Source organism: Prosopis cineraria, unplaced genomic scaffold (assembly GCF_029017545.1).
Source record: "Prosopis cineraria cultivar Desert tree isolate PC_DT_omini unplaced genomic scaffold, ASM2901754v1 PC6, whole genome shotgun sequence".
NCBI classification, from domain to species: domain Eukaryota; kingdom Viridiplantae; phylum Streptophyta; class Magnoliopsida; order Fabales; family Fabaceae; genus Prosopis; species Prosopis cineraria.
In genome coordinates this window covers 40192345-40209659 of record NW_026555337.1, presented here as the reverse complement: position 1 = coordinate 40209659, position 17315 = coordinate 40192345, and the positions used below count along the sequence as shown (strand labels likewise).

The window sequence follows — 17315 nt, the reverse complement described above, 5'->3', positions numbered from 1 at the left end:
TAATGATTTATGATGTTAAATTTATTATCAATCATCATTTATAGAAATGTTTTCATGATGTAAAGTTTCATTGAAAGAGTTAAATTTATTTATCCAAGAAATATTTGAAAGCATTTAATTTATGGGTATTAATTGATGCTTGAATTTATTTTTAAGAAATGATTACTTATTATGATTCATTCATGGGATATATGTTGATGAATTCAAATTTGTTAAATAAAATGAGAAAGGTTGAAAAGGGATCATATGTTGATTTTATAGATTCATACCTAATGAGTTTAAAATGTGAGATTAAATCAAAACGTTAGTTGTTAATGATAGTTTTGTTAGCTCTTGATGCGCTATGGTACACTTAGCTAGTAGGATATTTGTAGGAGGTGCTAGCCCGTGCGCAGGCCAACACACATGGAACGGAAGGATAGGTATTCGTGAGCATTATACTCACGCTTGTTTTGTGGCACTTGCTGTACTTGTTTCGTGACTTTTGCCGAGCTTGTTTTGTGGTTTTAAGCTGCGTTTGACTGGTTACTTACTCTTGTGAGCTATGCGTTTATGCTTTTATTCGTTTTAATTTAAGTTTTATTGAGGATGAGTTTTGAAACTTTCTATTTATTTAAAATTAATTTTTTTAATAAATTGTTCTTTCACCATAAACAGATTGTATATATCTAGCCAAATTATTTATTTATTAATTTATTTTGGTTTTATATTTGAAGGGATATATTGTAGCTTAAAAAATGAAACTTGAATTTCTAATACATCCATGGTTTAAATATATACATAATTGTTGATCTATGAGACATGTGTTTATATTATATTTAATAATTATCTTATTAAATTTATAATTGACACATTGATGTTGTTTTCATTATTTTTTTAACTTAAACTTGGGACATTATTCATTAAAAATTATTATTTTGATCTCAGATACATTAATTGGTATTGTACTACCTACTAATCATTGATAGACTACTATATTAAATTGAAGTAAAGGACTGTAGATCAAACTTCTTTAAATGTAGACTTAAAATTCATGTATTATATTTTGTAAATCTTATCTTTAGGCGTTGCATGTAAATTATAGTTAGAATCTTGAGCCTTACACTGTGTTTTTTGTCTGTTGTTGAGAAGTAGAGCTCCCTTTTGTTAAATTGATCTCGTAGAAATTTTGAGATGTTCAAGTGTTGCTAAAATTTCTACAGAAGATAAGTGATTTGTAACTTATATAAAATGTATTACAAAATTGCCCAATTACACTAATTACATGTTCAAGTATTAGAAATTTGAGTTTTCTTGAGTTAAGACTTTTGAAATATGAGTATTATTCTTATGTTCAATGTCGGTGTCACCCTACTTTAAGGGGGGGTGATATATAATTTCTCTTCTCAATATCAAACTCATATAAAATAGATAAAAACATCAATCTTTCTAAATATAAAATTCATAGCTAATATCTCATAAATTGTTCACTCATTTTTAGAGTTGGTTTTATCCAATAAAGGACTACTAGAATTTGTAAAAGCATTTTTGTCGATATAAAAAGTATAAGTCATGACTCCAAAAAATAAAATAATTTAATTAACAACAGTAGCTAATGCAAGATAAATATATAAGTATATGAAAATTGTTAAAAATAATATTTTGATAAAGAAATTTTTTCTAATATATAAATTAATTAGGATGTTATTTACTTACTTGTAGTGTTTTCAATTTTTAAAAATTTTCTCCCTTGAGCCCCTATCAAAATCTTTTTCTTCTATACCCCCCATACGATTATAAAATAATGCAATTTAATTAAGTTTCTATAAATTATAAAGATTTCTTTCCTCTTCTAACTCAATCCCAAAAATTCAATCACAAGTCACCACTATATTTTATAAATTATAATCATAAAACTCTCAAGAATTCACTTTATCTCTTAATAATATAAATAAATTTCTTCACAATATTTGATTTAAATTCACAAATTCACAAAATCCAAACCAATTCATGTTTCTTATCAGATCCAATAAATTTATAGAAAAATTTCTATTCAACTATTTCCTTTTGCAATTTTCAAGCTAAATTTATAAGATAATAGCATCTCAACTAATTATGTCTTCCAATGAATTCAGTAAGACTTTAATAATTGCAATTTTAAATAAAACTTTCCTAATGGACATTTTATCAAACATCTTATGAGCATTACATCTTAAACAAATACCAACTTCTTTCTCTTCAATTTCACATCTAAAGATTTCATAATGTTAGTATTATAGCTAATAACCATTTCACACTTAATTAGATCTCAAATCTACATCATCATTTTTTTTTAATTTAATTCAAGCTTCCCCTTCATATTTGAACACACAGCCACGGGCATCAACAGAGGATAAAAGAAAAATTACTCATAGATTTATTAAGGAAAAGAAAAGGAGATCAAAATTGCTCACTTCAGATGAACCAACATAGCACAAATGGGCGGAAGAAAATGCAACCACAGCTGAACAGGGGAAGAAGATAACATTAAACTAGCCTCTTATCCACAAATCAGTCCTCCCACAGCATCAGACTAGCCCTTCATTTGCTTACCACTTACGAATAGGAAGGATGAAAGAGGAAGAAGAAAGTTCAATGGCACAAACAGTGAAGGAAGACGCAGAGATCGATGGTAGAGTAAAGAACCATGGATTCACAACTTGTACTACTAGCAGTGGACGATCACAGCGCACGTTTGCAATGTCGGCAACCTGATTCTCACACCTATCAGCAACACGAACGACGAGGACTGAGCAGAACATGAGGGATATAAACAAAGACAGGAAGCATGATGGAGAATCCGGCCACTGCTCAGTGGCAACGAGCCTCCACTTTCACCGGCGACCACTGGAAATGGGAGGGAAGAGACGAAGTGCAATGGAGGATCAACTATTGGCAGAAAATCGAAGTTCTTTCCCTCACACACAGTTCTGGAAAAATTGAAGAAGGAAAGGAAGATATATTCATATTTGAAGAAGGGGCATGACGATAATTTTGGGAAAAGCTAAAGCAAAAAATAAAATAAAATAAAGTAAAATCTCCACTCTTGCCCTCCTTAAGGTTTGAATCAATGTTTTTAAAACCGGACCGGATATTGAACCGGAGAGGACAGCGGTCCGTGGTTCGCATGGTACAACCGGGTTGGACCAATGGTCGAATCGGTAACGTCATAATTAAATTTAAAAATTATATATCTATAAAATAATATAAACAAAACATCAAATAATTAAAATATCAAGATAAATAGTCAACTTCAACTTCAACATATGACAAAATAACAACTAACAAGGCAATACAACACAACACACCAACAATTTAAACAAGCATAACATCATATTTATCTATTCATAACTTATCAAAGATTGGTGGATCCTGATTAAGCCAAGCATGAGTTTCCCGTAAATCATCATAACTATAAGTTTCAACATCTTCTTGGGTAAAAGATCTCAAATCAAGTCCTTCTATGATTGAACATCCACCCCCAGACGGAACCTCATTGCCTCCTCCTTCATTATTACCTTTATTGAATAATGTAACAAATCAAATATTAAAATTAATAAGTAACACATATTATAAGAAAAAAATAACATGACTAAATACTAAAAAATTTCAAAGATCAAACCTTCATCTTGATTGATAGAAACTTGTGGAATTATTGTATCATCATAAAGCATAGCTTCTTCTATCTCATCATAATTAAGGGTGGGAGAATTTTCATCTTCCATGATCCAATACTCAATGTCACCAATACTTTCATAATCAATAGGATCAAAAGATCTTTTCTTATTATAAACTCTAAAACACATAACCAAAGTATTAAAATTTTAGAAGTTAACTTACAATTAAACTCATGTTAAACAAAGTTTAGCTATAATTAAATGATATACCTATTTCTCAAACGAAGGTTGTAATGAATAAACACAAGATCATTTAACCTTTTATGCTCCAACCTATTCCCTTTTTTAGAGTGTATTCTTTCAAAAACACTCCAATTTCTTTCACAACCAGATGAAGATGAAGTTTGGCTTAAGAGTCTCATTGCCAATTTTTTAACATTTGGTGCACTATCACCAAACATTTTCCACCATTCATCTGCAAAATTTAGCATCAAAGATAAACACAAGTAAGAACTATAAAAAGTAAAAACTATTAAAGTTAAATGAAAAAAGCATTAAAATTTACTTGGCCGCAATGAGTTTATAGATGAAATGGCCAAGGAACGACCGAAGCTATCAACTCTATCTTGATACAACAAACTTTCTTGCACAAACTTGGTTTTGTTAGAAGTGATTGTCTTATCCAAAACATCAAGAAATCCAGCCATAACCTCTGGCTTTTTAGAAAAGCTCTGCTTATCATAAAAGAACACAGGATTTAGGAAATAAGCTGCTGCATGAAGCTTCTGACGAAGTTGAGAATCCCACCTTTTCTTGATAATCCTTGTGTAAGGCTTATACAAGGGCTTTTTATTCATTAATATATTCTTGATAGTTTTTCTTGCCCTGTACATGCCATCATATACATACCCAAGTGAAGGCCTCTCATCAGCATCAACAATCCTCAACAATCGAATAAGTGGTGAAACAATTTGGACCACAATTTTACAATCATTCCAAAATTGATTGTCTAGCACTATTAAAGTCACATCCTTTGCCTTTTCTCCTTTTGAGTATCTAGAATCTAAAAATACTTTACTAGTTACCAAGGCTTGCAAATCATGTTTATGCTCATGAATACTTTTCAATGCAATAAAAGTGGTAGCAAATCGTGTCACCCCAGGGCGAATAATTTCAGTCCAACCTTCTCTTTTTCTCAGCCAAGTAAGCAAAAAGGCATGATTATAAACAAACTTTGTCACCATAGATGCACGTGTTGCCAAGCCAATCACAATATCCATTTTATCGATATCTCCTAAAATCAAGTTCAAATAATGTGCAGCACAAGGAGACCAAAAAATAGAAGGAAATTTATCACATAATAACCGCCCAGCAGCTTTATAATTAGCTGCATTATCAGTTACCAAGTGCACAACATTTGTGACTCCAACAAAGTCAACCATTTCAGTGAATAAGTTGCACAAATTTTGGGCATCCTTGACTATGTCCGATGCATCAACAGATTTAATAAAAACAATTCCCCTAGGAGAATAGACAAGAAAGTTAATCAATTACCTATTTGCTTGATCTTGCCAACCATCGGCCATGATTGTACAACCAGTATCATCCCAAAAGTTTCTAAAACTATCAACCATTAATTGAACTTCCTTTTTAGTATCAAGCAGTAATTTAGTTCTCATGGCATGATAATTTGGCCCTTTATAACCAGGGCCAATAGTTGTAAACGCATCAATCATAGGTTGAAAGAATGCTGAATTGACAACATTCAATGGAATACAACAATCATACATCCACTTAGCAAAAGCCATATCTGCCCTACGTATAGGTTCTTTACCTACAAGCGCACTTCGTATCCCTGGCTGTGCTCCTGGGGTTGTTCTTGGTGCAAAATATTTGTCAATAGGAGCCTTTCTTTTTCCAAGTTGCGTTTGACTTTGTGATTGAATTTCCTTGAGGGTTTGAGATTGAGGAGTAGAAATTTCTTCTGAATTTCCATCATGACTTTCTAATGGTGTGACATTAGGGCCATATGGATTGTCCTCTTCATAACTATCTTGCCTTTTGCCTTTATTCTCCCTAATCTCCTTTAAATTTTCTTCAAGTCGGTAGCGAACATCAGCAGGCACCTTTTTGCAACTTATTGCATCCCCTTTCTTTCCAGCAAGATGTTGTTTCATTCTATGAATCCCTCCACCAGCAAATTCTTTTGCACAGTACAAACATTTTAGGCGAATTTTGCCATCTGGGAGCTTGACCTCAGCACAATGCTCCCATGTAGGATCTGTCTTTGATCTAACAGATTGTGTTGATGCAGTAGTTGAAGCATTTTCAGATGTCATTTTCTACAAGGCAAAATTTAGATTTGTCATTAAAAGACCTAATCAATTCAGTAAAGTCACAACTGTGGAAAAAATAAAAAATTCAGTGAAGTCACAGTGGGAAGCTTGAAATCGAAGCTCAAAGAAAATGTGTCTGTGGCTCTGTGCTGACTGTTGAGTATATTCCCGCTGCATTAGGGAATTGCATGCGGACAGATGTTAGCTTAATAAAACATGCTGCTTTAACAAATTAGCAACAAGAGATGCTATTTAAATAACAATGAAATTTCACCATAATCAATTGGAGAAGTAAGAAGCAAACAACAACATAACTCAATCCAGTTTCAATCCAAGTTACTCCCGGTTTTCCAATTGATAACAGCAAGGGTCAAGAATTATATAGAAACCAAGAGAAAATGAAATGGGGGGTCTTTAATTTTTTTTTAAGAAGCCGAAGTAACCAAGAGAAAGATTATAAGCGAAGGATAATTCAATTCACTTAGACCACATGTAAATCGAAGTTGAAGAAGAAAACAGCTTTCATTACCCATGGCAAAACATCCCGTGAGAGCCCAAAAAATAGCGGATAAAATCAATTTCGATACAAAACGAAATCTTCCAACTCTTTCAATCTCTTCAGCTTCCATAATACTGGAAATTCCTATTAAATCTCTTTCAATCCTTAAGAAGTCAATGCACACACAGACACACTCATAAAACCGCAAATAATCAAAAATGGAGAAGCAAAATAAATAGATAAAAATTAAAGAAAAGTACTCAGCAGTCAGCACAGAAACCTTAATCAAATCCCAAATCAGAAATTTACCAGATGCGCCGACCGTGAGTTCGTGACTTCACAGTTCGCAGCTCTGAATTGAAACCGTGAAACCGAGAATAGAAACAAGAAGCCAAACCAGATGCGGTGATCATGAAAGTGATCTGAAAGTCTAAACAAGAAGCCAAAAAATCGGTACCGAACGGTGACTTTGTAGCTCAAAGAGACGAGAGATCTAAAACCGTGACTAACTTACGAGCTGCAATCTAAGAGCTGAGCATACGTGCGGTGCCGGTATCCCTCTGTCTACGACTCTGTGGTTTGTTCTGCATTCTTTCTAAAATATATGGGGCAAAAAAAAATAGAACCGTCTGGCTTTTAAAAACCGGGCCCGGTTCACGGCCCAACTCCGGTTCGCGGCCCAACAACGGTTTTGGCTGGCTCAACCCGGCTCAACCTATCACACGATTTTTCCCTTCTGGCCGAGCCAGAATGTGGACCGACCGACGGTAGGACCGGTCCGGTCCGGCTTTAAAATCATTGGTTTGAACTTTAAACCTCTTAATTAAATGACTGTACTATGACTTCTTGTTTTTTGCTATAGTTACTCTAAAATCAATAAAAATACATTTAAAACACAATAGTATAATTTTACTTAAAATTCTTAGATTTTACACTCACAATTTTCTCTTAGTCCCTTTCTCACCTTCCTTCCTGACACTCACACTCTATTCATGTCACTTCACCTTTTCTCTTTCTTTTCACACACTTCACAATATGTTCACTTTGCTTTTTGTTTCTCTTACACTTGCTTGGCTTGCACACACAAATTTATAGTAGAATGAGGTGGTGTGTTTCATCCAGAGCCTTCACAATTTTTTGTTTTCATATTTTTGCTGCCTTGTATTGCTTCCTCAGGGAGAAGTTTCTAGATAAATCTTGCATACTAAAAACTTGGATATTGTCATACAAGCGTCTAAAGAGAGATAAGATTCTAGAGAGAGAAAAATCTAGAGGAGGGAGAAAGAGTCGGTGGTCTATTTTAATAGGATTCACTTAAAATGTTCTTAGACATGTTTAAAATAGTACTCATATTTGAGAGACCAAGTACTTCTCCATGTATGCTTCCATTGAGCTTGTTGTTAGATAAATCCATGAAGATAATGTTTTGAAACTTCCTAAAACTTTCAGGTATTTTGCCTAGAAGCTCATTGCTTGACAAATCAATTTTGATTAACTTTTGGAGACTGCTAAGGGAGTCCAAAATACTTCTTGATATTTGATTTCTAGCCAAAATTAGTTCTTGCAGTTCCTTCCGTCAACTTAGCTTAGCTTAACTTAAAAGGAATCTCTCCTGAGAGTGCATTGTGACTCAAGTTTAATAAACTCGAGCCGCTAAGATTGCCAAGTGAGGTGGGAATGTTTCCATGGAAATGGTTCCCTCCTATATATAATGTTGAGAAAACCTTGGACAAATTTCCAATGGTCGTAGGAATTACACCTTCAAACCTATTGTTATCAATTGCAAGAAATTTCAAGTGAGTGTTGTTTGCCTAAGAAGTAAAAATGAAGTCTAGACCTCTGTCTACTGAGCTAACTATCCTATTATGCCCTATATTATACATTTGAAAAGACAGGAGAATTGATTAACAAATTGCCAGCTCCTAGTCTAAGTGATTCTTCACCATATCAAAGGTTATTTAAGAAGAATCCAGATTATGCTTATCTAAAAGTTTTTGGTTGAGCTTGCTATCCCTTTTTAAATTGCAACATAATGTGATATTTTGTCTAGTGTATGTGGATGATATAATCATTAGTGGAAGTAACCCTCATATGCTCTTTGTTTTTGTTAGAGAAATAAATTATCTATTTCCTCTAAAAGATCTTAGTCAACTTCATCATTTCCTAGGGATTGAAGCATATAGAGATACTTCTGGGCTTTACTTGAAATAAGAGAACTACATTCTAGAATTACTTAGAAAATTTGGAACGGAAAGTTGTACACCTATCCTAACACCAATGGTTGTTAATCCGAGTCTATCCATTCATGATGGCACTCCACTCACTGATCCTTTAATTTATAGAAGTGCAATAGGTGCTCTTCAATATTTGGTCAACACTAGACTAGATATTATGTTCACAGTCAACAAACTCAGTCAATTCCTTCAATCCCCAATAGATACACATTGGCAAGCTATCAAGAGACTACTACGGTATTTAAAAAGGACTATAGATCTTACACTTCATATTAAATCGAGTGAGTATCTCAACTGACAAGGTTTCTCTGATGCTGATTCGGCAATTTTTGTGGATGCATCGCAAATCTGTTGGAGGACATTGTGTCTTCTTTGAAAATTCTTTAATTACCTCGTCTAATAAGAAGCAACGTGTAGTGGCTCGATCAAGTACTAAATTTAAGTATAGGTCTCTAGCTAACCTTGCAACTAAACTTGCATGGTTGCAATCTCTGATTGCAAAATTAGGGATGAAGTTAAATCAAATTCTAGTAGCTTGGTGTGATAATTTGGGACCTACAGCCCTAGCTTCGAATCCTGTCTACCATGCTCGTACTAACCATACCAAGCTTGATGTCCATTACATCAGAGATCATGTGCTGGATTGGAAACTTCTTGTTCAATACATTTCGTCCTTTGAAAATATTACAAATCTCTTTACCAAGGCAATGACATATTCCAAATTTTTCTCACTCAGAAACAAACTCAGGCTTGTTAAAGTCCCAGCCTCTCATTTACGAGGGCATGCTAGAATATCCCTAAAAGAGCTTAAGACAAAGTTACAACTCAAGCCCAATGAATAGAAGACCTAAATCTTAGCCCTTTAGGTCTTTTGCTTTGTAGATATTTTATGGGCCTCATTGTCTTTTCTATTCTTTATTCTTATATGTACATACCGTTGGACAATTCTTTTGTATTTGGATTTTTGTCTCATCACTGTATAAGGTAATACAAGCTTTGGGTTTTGTGCACCTCATTATTGACAATTTCCTTGTTTGTGGGAAATCCTTAGTAGTAGGGAAGATAAGTTATGTATAGAAGGAGGAATAGTCCCAGTGGGATCGTTAATAGTGAGAACAAGCTCAATTAAGTTCTTGAGCCACCTAATTCACTGGGAATCCCACAACTCAGACTGTTTGTGCCAAAACTGATATTTGTGAGTGAAGAAATATTCCCAACAGTTTTGGGACAGCACCATGAAACTTATTGCTTCCCAATTTCAAGACTTGAAGCTTTTTCAAGCTATCAATATCTTGAGGAATTTGGCTGGCTATATTGTTTGAAGATAAGTTTAGTTTGACGAGGTTGACCAAGCGAGTGATGTTTGAAGGAAGCATGCCCTCTATTCTGTTAGAACTCAAGTCTAGGGCCCTTAACCGAATGATATGGCCAATTTTCTCAGGAATCACTACTGTAAACTGGTTACCCTTCAACTGGAGGGAGTCCAAAAAAGATAGGTTACCTATATAAGGGCTCAATGACCTGAGAGTCTTAAGCTTGAAAGATTTAAACCTACCACTCTTTGGCCAAACCTACTGCAGGTAACACCATACCAGTTGCATGGTGACAATAAACACTGGTTACGTTCCAACAAGATAGAGGGTGAGGAGTATCAATATTACTCAATTCGGACTTAAATGAGATCAAAGCTTCTGTATCTGTGGTGATGTCTAGAGCGGTTGATGATGACGGTGGTGGTTTGGTTTTTGGTGCTGTTCGCTTCACTACCCGTAGATGTGCATTTATTGTGTTCAAGCGGTGTGCTCACGCGACCCTCCACGTGGATACCCGCTTGAACACTTAGGGAGGGGCAGTAGAAAAGAAGGACGAGAAATTCTTTGATGCGCCAAGTGTATCACGTTATTTATGTTTTATTCAATAAAACAAATGTCATGTCAAATAATTATAAATATAAATAAATTTTATCACTAATGATGATAGAGAGGGAAAAGACAATAAATTAAAGAGACAAATTTATAAAATAAAGTTATTAAAATAGCAATGAAAATGATTTTATTTAATTAAATTGATGCAACATGACATGTTTTTATTGAAGTATAGATGACTTGGTGCACTAAGTTCATGTAAAAATTTCTCAAAGGACATTTTTATGCCCGATGTCCATTTTTTTTGTTATTTATTGATTGGGCAATCAGCTCTGGAGTCTTCCCTTTATTTGATAAATTCGACTTTATGGAGAGAAGAATTATTGTTCAATTTCCAGAGACTTGATCAATTAGCTAGTGCTAATGATATGGAAGATTTTCTCGATTTAGTGCAGGTAAACGTTTCATAAGTTTCGTACGGGAAAAAAGGAATTATATAGTGCGTATGCGTGTGTGTGACATGCAAGCATTTAAAATTGTGTACTTGCGCACATAGACTTGTAAAGGTATAAGACGTTCAAATTTAATCATGATCATCCTATATGCTGATCAATATGATACTATACACTCAAAAGTTATTCATGAATTACCCAAATTATATTTTTAATATTACTGGACTAATATGTTAAAACATAGTGTTTGTGTGTGAGTGTATCTGGAAGTTATATACTTCTCCTATTAAAAAATATAAAGTATTTTTAATTAAATTTTACCTCCAATAAAGTAGTTACCTACTTTCAAACTAATCATATCTTTTTTCATTTATCTTTGTTAAATAACTTACAATAAATATAAAGTCATTCATCAATAGGGTTATTTTTTTAAAAAAGATAATGATTACATCTTGAAATACTAAAAATATCTTACATTTTTAAATATTCAATTCCTCAAAAAATATCTTATATTTTTTAAAGTAGGGAGTATGTATTAAAAATATAAGTTAATTAATTAAGTTAATATCCCCCCCAAAAAAAATTGTAGTTGGGTTTGCGTTAATTAAGTTAAAGTACTCCATATCATTTAGTATTATAAGTTAGTTTTTTGAAATATCATATTAAAAATATAAAATATTTTGAGTCTTTTAAAGTATATTTAATAATCATTTTTTTAAAAAAATCCTTAATTAGGGGTATAAGAATTAACAAAGTTTTTTAAATTGAGACAATATATTAAATAAGGTTAAAAATGAAAAGAATAAATATTTTTAAATGTCAAGCATTTGTGACTTTAAACTCATTTTTTATGCAATATTTTCCTTCAATTTTTAAAAATAGTATAATCCAACTTTTGCTATTAATAAAAATTAACCTTTAACCTGAGTTGAAAAGATTGCACAAAAGATAATTTTAAGATCCTATATACTTTTGGATTTATAATTTAGAGACTAATTTGCTCATTTAGCTATTAACTTAGTAGACGTGTAAATTGTTAAAAGTGCAAGCAACCCGATTTGGTTTTGTTTTGATTATTTCACTTGGCAAAAACTAGTCTAGGATAATAGAAGAGAAAAATCTTCATGAATTAACCAATGGTAATTAATTGGATCAAGAAAAAAAAAAAACTAGCCAGATAACAACTCTTCAAGTAATGACAAGAGGTCTGTCCCAATTTGAATCCCCTAATACTGGAATATGATATAGTAATTAAGAAGTGTTGGGTGCCGAGCAATTATACTAAAAATTTTTGCATGGGCTTGCTGTTTTGTCTTTCTCAGATCTTATATATGAATTAATTTCTATAAAGAATTAATGAAAGTATAATAAAGAAGTCTTAAAAGACCAATTTTATTCAAAATATGTCTCAAGACATTTTGAAATATCAATTAAGTCCCACAGGTCCTTAAGAGGCCATGTGAGAAATGTTAAAATTACTTGAAAGCCCTCATTAATCATGTTAGAAGCTTTGGACTTCCTCATCTCATTTCGATATCTAAATCGTCATATGTGTCCTGGATAAAATTCTTTCACAATCCCATAAACATGGCATGTAGAGAACAGAAGAAAGATCGAGAGAAAATTTTATCGCACTTGACCACGCACAAGGAGAGATTGAGAAAGACGTGGATATTGTTGATAAAAGCAAAGAACATTGACAACACTAAACTACATCACACCTTAAGGTATTTTGCTAAATTCTAACAATAGTTTGTAAAGTGCTAGAAAAGGGACAAAACTAATAAGTAGGAACTAGTTTAATTTGCTTTCGGGCTTATTTTGTTTTTTTTCTTGGTGGACTTCATCTTTGGGTTATTAATGAAAGAATATATTTAGCCAATTGGTTTTAGTTACAGCCGAAAAATGTACTGCAACAATGAATTCTTTTAGGTTTGAAGGTCTTGCTTATTATTGTGCTTATTACTAGCTTGATAAATTGATGGAAGATTTCTTTCATTGACTTTTTTTTTTAAATTTCTAGCATACTAATAGACTTTCATAATATGAGCTGCAATCATATAAGCCGTTTTCTATTTAGTATTCCTGAATTTTTAAGGATTTGACTCTAAAATAATTGGATCAATTCCAAAAAACTACAATCAAAATTATTGTTTTTAAGAAGGAAAATTAAATCTTAACCTGCAAATTATCAAATCATTCTGAGGGACTTGTAACTACTACTTTGTCATTTATAACTTCATTCTAGTAATGTTTGTAGTTGGAGTTTCTATTTTCCTAAGAACAAAATTGATTCTTGCATATTATTACATCATCCTCTGCAATTTGCAACTACTACTTTGCAATTTTTAACTTTGTGTAGTAACATTGACAATTACATATACCTTGTTTTTAAGAAGGAAAATTGAATCTTGCAAATTATGTGATCATTTTTAGGAATTTGCAACTGATACTCAACAGTTTGCAATTTCATGTAGTAACATTTACAGATAAACTTTCTATATTTAGAAAGAAAAATTGAATCTTGCAACTAGAGTTACTATGGCTAATAGAATATATTTATTAAAACTGATTAATTTGATTTTCTTCAAGGTGCTCTTTATTGAAATTGTTGTGAGCCATTATTGTAACTAGCACCTTTCTTGTAGTAATCAATCAATGCCTTTGGAAACTATATCTACCTCACTTACCTAAGGGAGGAATTGGAGAAATTACATCTCTATCATCATCTATCATTTGTAAATGCAAATCAAACAAAGGTTGGAGAAGAAGCTCATAAATTTTAATGATGTGAAAATGAAGTTTTTGAGTAGATGTGCTATGATAGCTAGTTAACCATAAGAGGAAGAAAGTCAGATGAACTTCTTACATCTATTGTAGCTATTAACTAATCGAGGAGGGTAGGGGAAAAGTCCACATGAAGTTTAATTATGTTTATATGTGTTGTAATTAATCATCATAAAGCACCACATGAAATTGGAATTGTAGTTCATACTGGCCATTTTGTTTTTTCTCCTCACATGCACACAAACAATACTTTGAACTCATTCCTTCAAGCTATGTCAACAAATTGGCTAACTATGATAGAGCCTCTACACATAGCCATAGAGTTTCCAGCCTATTTATTTAACATTATTAATAAAATTTCAGCCCATGGAAAATAGGAATCAGATTCATTGTCGTCATTTTGAAAATTCATATATCAAGTTACAGGGCTCCAATTAAAGTGATCTTTAACTTCTTTGAAAATTCAGGATGTTCTTCATAAGATAAAAATATTAGACAGAATATAAGGTTGCCTTAGTAATACAGTTGAAATATGCTATTTCATATATGATATATGGTTCAAACTTCCAATATATCTCTTGTTTACAAGTTCATCTTTATCATGTTCATCAATGTCAGTGTTAGATTTGCTTGATTTTTTGTAGGAAAATCTTGCATATGTTGACATTTCACTTTATATGTATACACTCACTCATTCACCCATATACACTAACATTACAAATTAGTGATCTACAAATGGGCATTCATTTTTTGTCATTTTGATGTTAAACATCATTGATTAGTACTTCTTACCCTTTCCTTAATGTTTAATAACTTTTGTATGTTATAGCTTTATAGTTGTCAACTTCTTGTGTAATGGTTATAAATATCAGTTGCATCTTTCCACTTCATTTATCAAGTGTCTTAGGACTCTATCCCATTGCACCTCATATTCCATTTGAATAATTGAGACAATGTAGTAAATAATGGCCACATTTTGTCTCTTTCTTAAGGCTTTAATTTGCTGCTCCTATGGTTGTTCTGGTCCTATTAAGTTGGAAGTACAAATTCTTGATTGCTACGGCATAGATAAATGTATGTTAGTGTTGAATTGGTTGTTGATCTCACCAATTTGTAAAATCAACATGAGTAATATGATCAATATTACAAGTTTATATGTAGCATAGAAGGCTAAAATTATCTATAGTAATGAGAAACCTACTGATAAAAATTTTAAATTAAATTTTCATTGGCCCCAAACTTAATTGTGTGTATTCACTTCAAATAGATATTTTGACTTACCTTAACTGCTCATATTTGTAGAGATGACTGTGGGATATATGTCATAAAGTACTGTATAGAATGAGATGATAAAAAAGAAAAGGACTCACAATGGAGAACTTTTTAAATGTATGTATATGTGATTTATAATTTTTTTTAATATTTTTCTTTCAATTATCAACGTCAAACTTAAAATTTTCTCATGTTTTTTTAAGAACAAGTGAGACAATTTAGGGTGGATGTGGTATGGTGGCAGGTTAATCACAAAAGAAATGAAGTGATAAACAAGTTTTTGCCTCTATTTTAGCAGCCAACTGAACAAAGAAGGCAGGAAATTATTAGTCTAAATGAATTTTAATTATGTGTGCGTGATGTAATTACAATGTTTGATGGCTTGTACAACTGTCCTTCCTAAATGTAACTATGAACTCTATTATTGATATCTAATATTGAAATGTATTTGTAATGTTTAAACTTAAATTTCCAACTTTCTAACTTCCTTCCAAAGACTTTGTAACTTCTTTTCATAATTTTAAGAGCACAATCAATCAAGTTGCCAAGCGATCAAGTTATACATTGTACTCAATCAAGCAAGTTGCCAAGCAACTTAGGTACCTAATTTTACAACTATTTCGAGACAAATTTGCAATTGCTTGTCAAAATTTTGAGTGGGAATACTATTGAATTCTTGAGAAAGTCATTATTTTAGGACATAGTTCTAGTAATTTGCAATTGACATACCAAATCTTGCAACTGCCTTATGAATAATTTGCAACTCCTTCTCAAAATTTTGGTTGAAAAAATTATTGAATTCTTAAACTTGCAAAACTATGAATTATTATTTTAAGACAATGCTTAAGTAATTTGCAACTAACATACCAACTTTTGCAATTGTATTATGAATAATTTGCAACTTCTTTTTAAAATTTTGGGTGGAAAAACTGTTGAATTCTTGAACTTGCAAAGCTAACAAGTTATTATTTTAGGACAATGCTATAGTAAGTTGCAATGAGATACCAAATTTTGTAGCTGTATTATGAATAATTTGCAACTCATTCTTGAAATTTTGAGTGAAAAGCCTATTTAATTGTTAAAAAAGTTTGTTATTCTAGGACATGGCTTCAGTAATTTGCAACTGACATTCTAAATTTTGCAACTACCTTATGAATAATTTGCAACTCCTTCTTGAAATTTTGGGTGAAAAAAATATTGGATTCTTGAAAAGTTATAATTCTAGGACATCGCTCCAGTAATTTGCAACTGAGATACCAAATTTAACAATTGGCTTTTGAATAATTTGCAACTCATTATCGAATTTTTGAGTGAAAAAATTATTGAATTCTTTAAAAAGTTATGATTCTAGGACATGGCTCCAGTAGTTTGCAACTGACATACCCAATTTTACAACTGCCTTACGAATCATTTGCAATTTCTTCTTGAATTTTTTTTTGAACGAAATTTCTTCTTGAAATTTTGAGTAGAAAAACTATTGGATTCTTGAAAAGTTATAATTCTAAGACATCACTCTAGTAATTTACAATTGAGATACCAAATTTTGCAATTGCCTTATGAATAATTTGCAACTCTTTCTCAAAATTTTGAGTGAAAAAGCTATTGAATTCTTAAAAAAGTTATAATTTTAGAACATCGCTCCAGTAATTTGCATTTGACATATCTAATTTTTTCATTGCCTTATGAATCATTTGCAACTCCTTCTCAAAATTTTGGGTGAAAAAACTATTGAATTCTTGAACTTGCAAAGCTGCCAAGTTATATTTAGGATATGCTCCAGTAATTTACAACTAACATACCCAATTTTCCAACTACCTTATGAATAATTTGCAACCTCTGATCAAAATTTTAAGATGAAACACTTTTAGTGATCACAGAAGATATGAACTATACATATAAGCTACATGTATTAATCATCTAATGCATCTGCATATATCAGTTGTCCACATGCATACACAAAAGCATGAACTTGAATTTACAAAAGAGGGATTGTTATGTACCGAAAACATCCACTAAAACTATTGAATTGTTTAACTTGTAAAGCAACTAAGTTTTTATTCTAGAAGATAGCTCCAGTAATTTGCAACTGAAATACCCAATTTTGCAATTTACTTACAATTACTTTGCAACTTCTTTTTGGAAATTTTAATTGGAAACACGTTGAATTCTTGAACTTGCAAAGAAACCACGTTGTTATTCTAGGAGATAACTCTAATAATTTGTAATTGAAGTACC

The 17315-nt window shown here is 32.1% G+C and overlaps 1 pseudogene; it reads right to left on the bottom strand.

Moving 5' to 3' along the window:
* Nucleotides 1-17315, bottom strand: part of LOC129314165 (probable LRR receptor-like serine/threonine-protein kinase At3g47570) — a 32926-nt pseudogene that overhangs the window by 11080 nt on the left and 4531 nt on the right.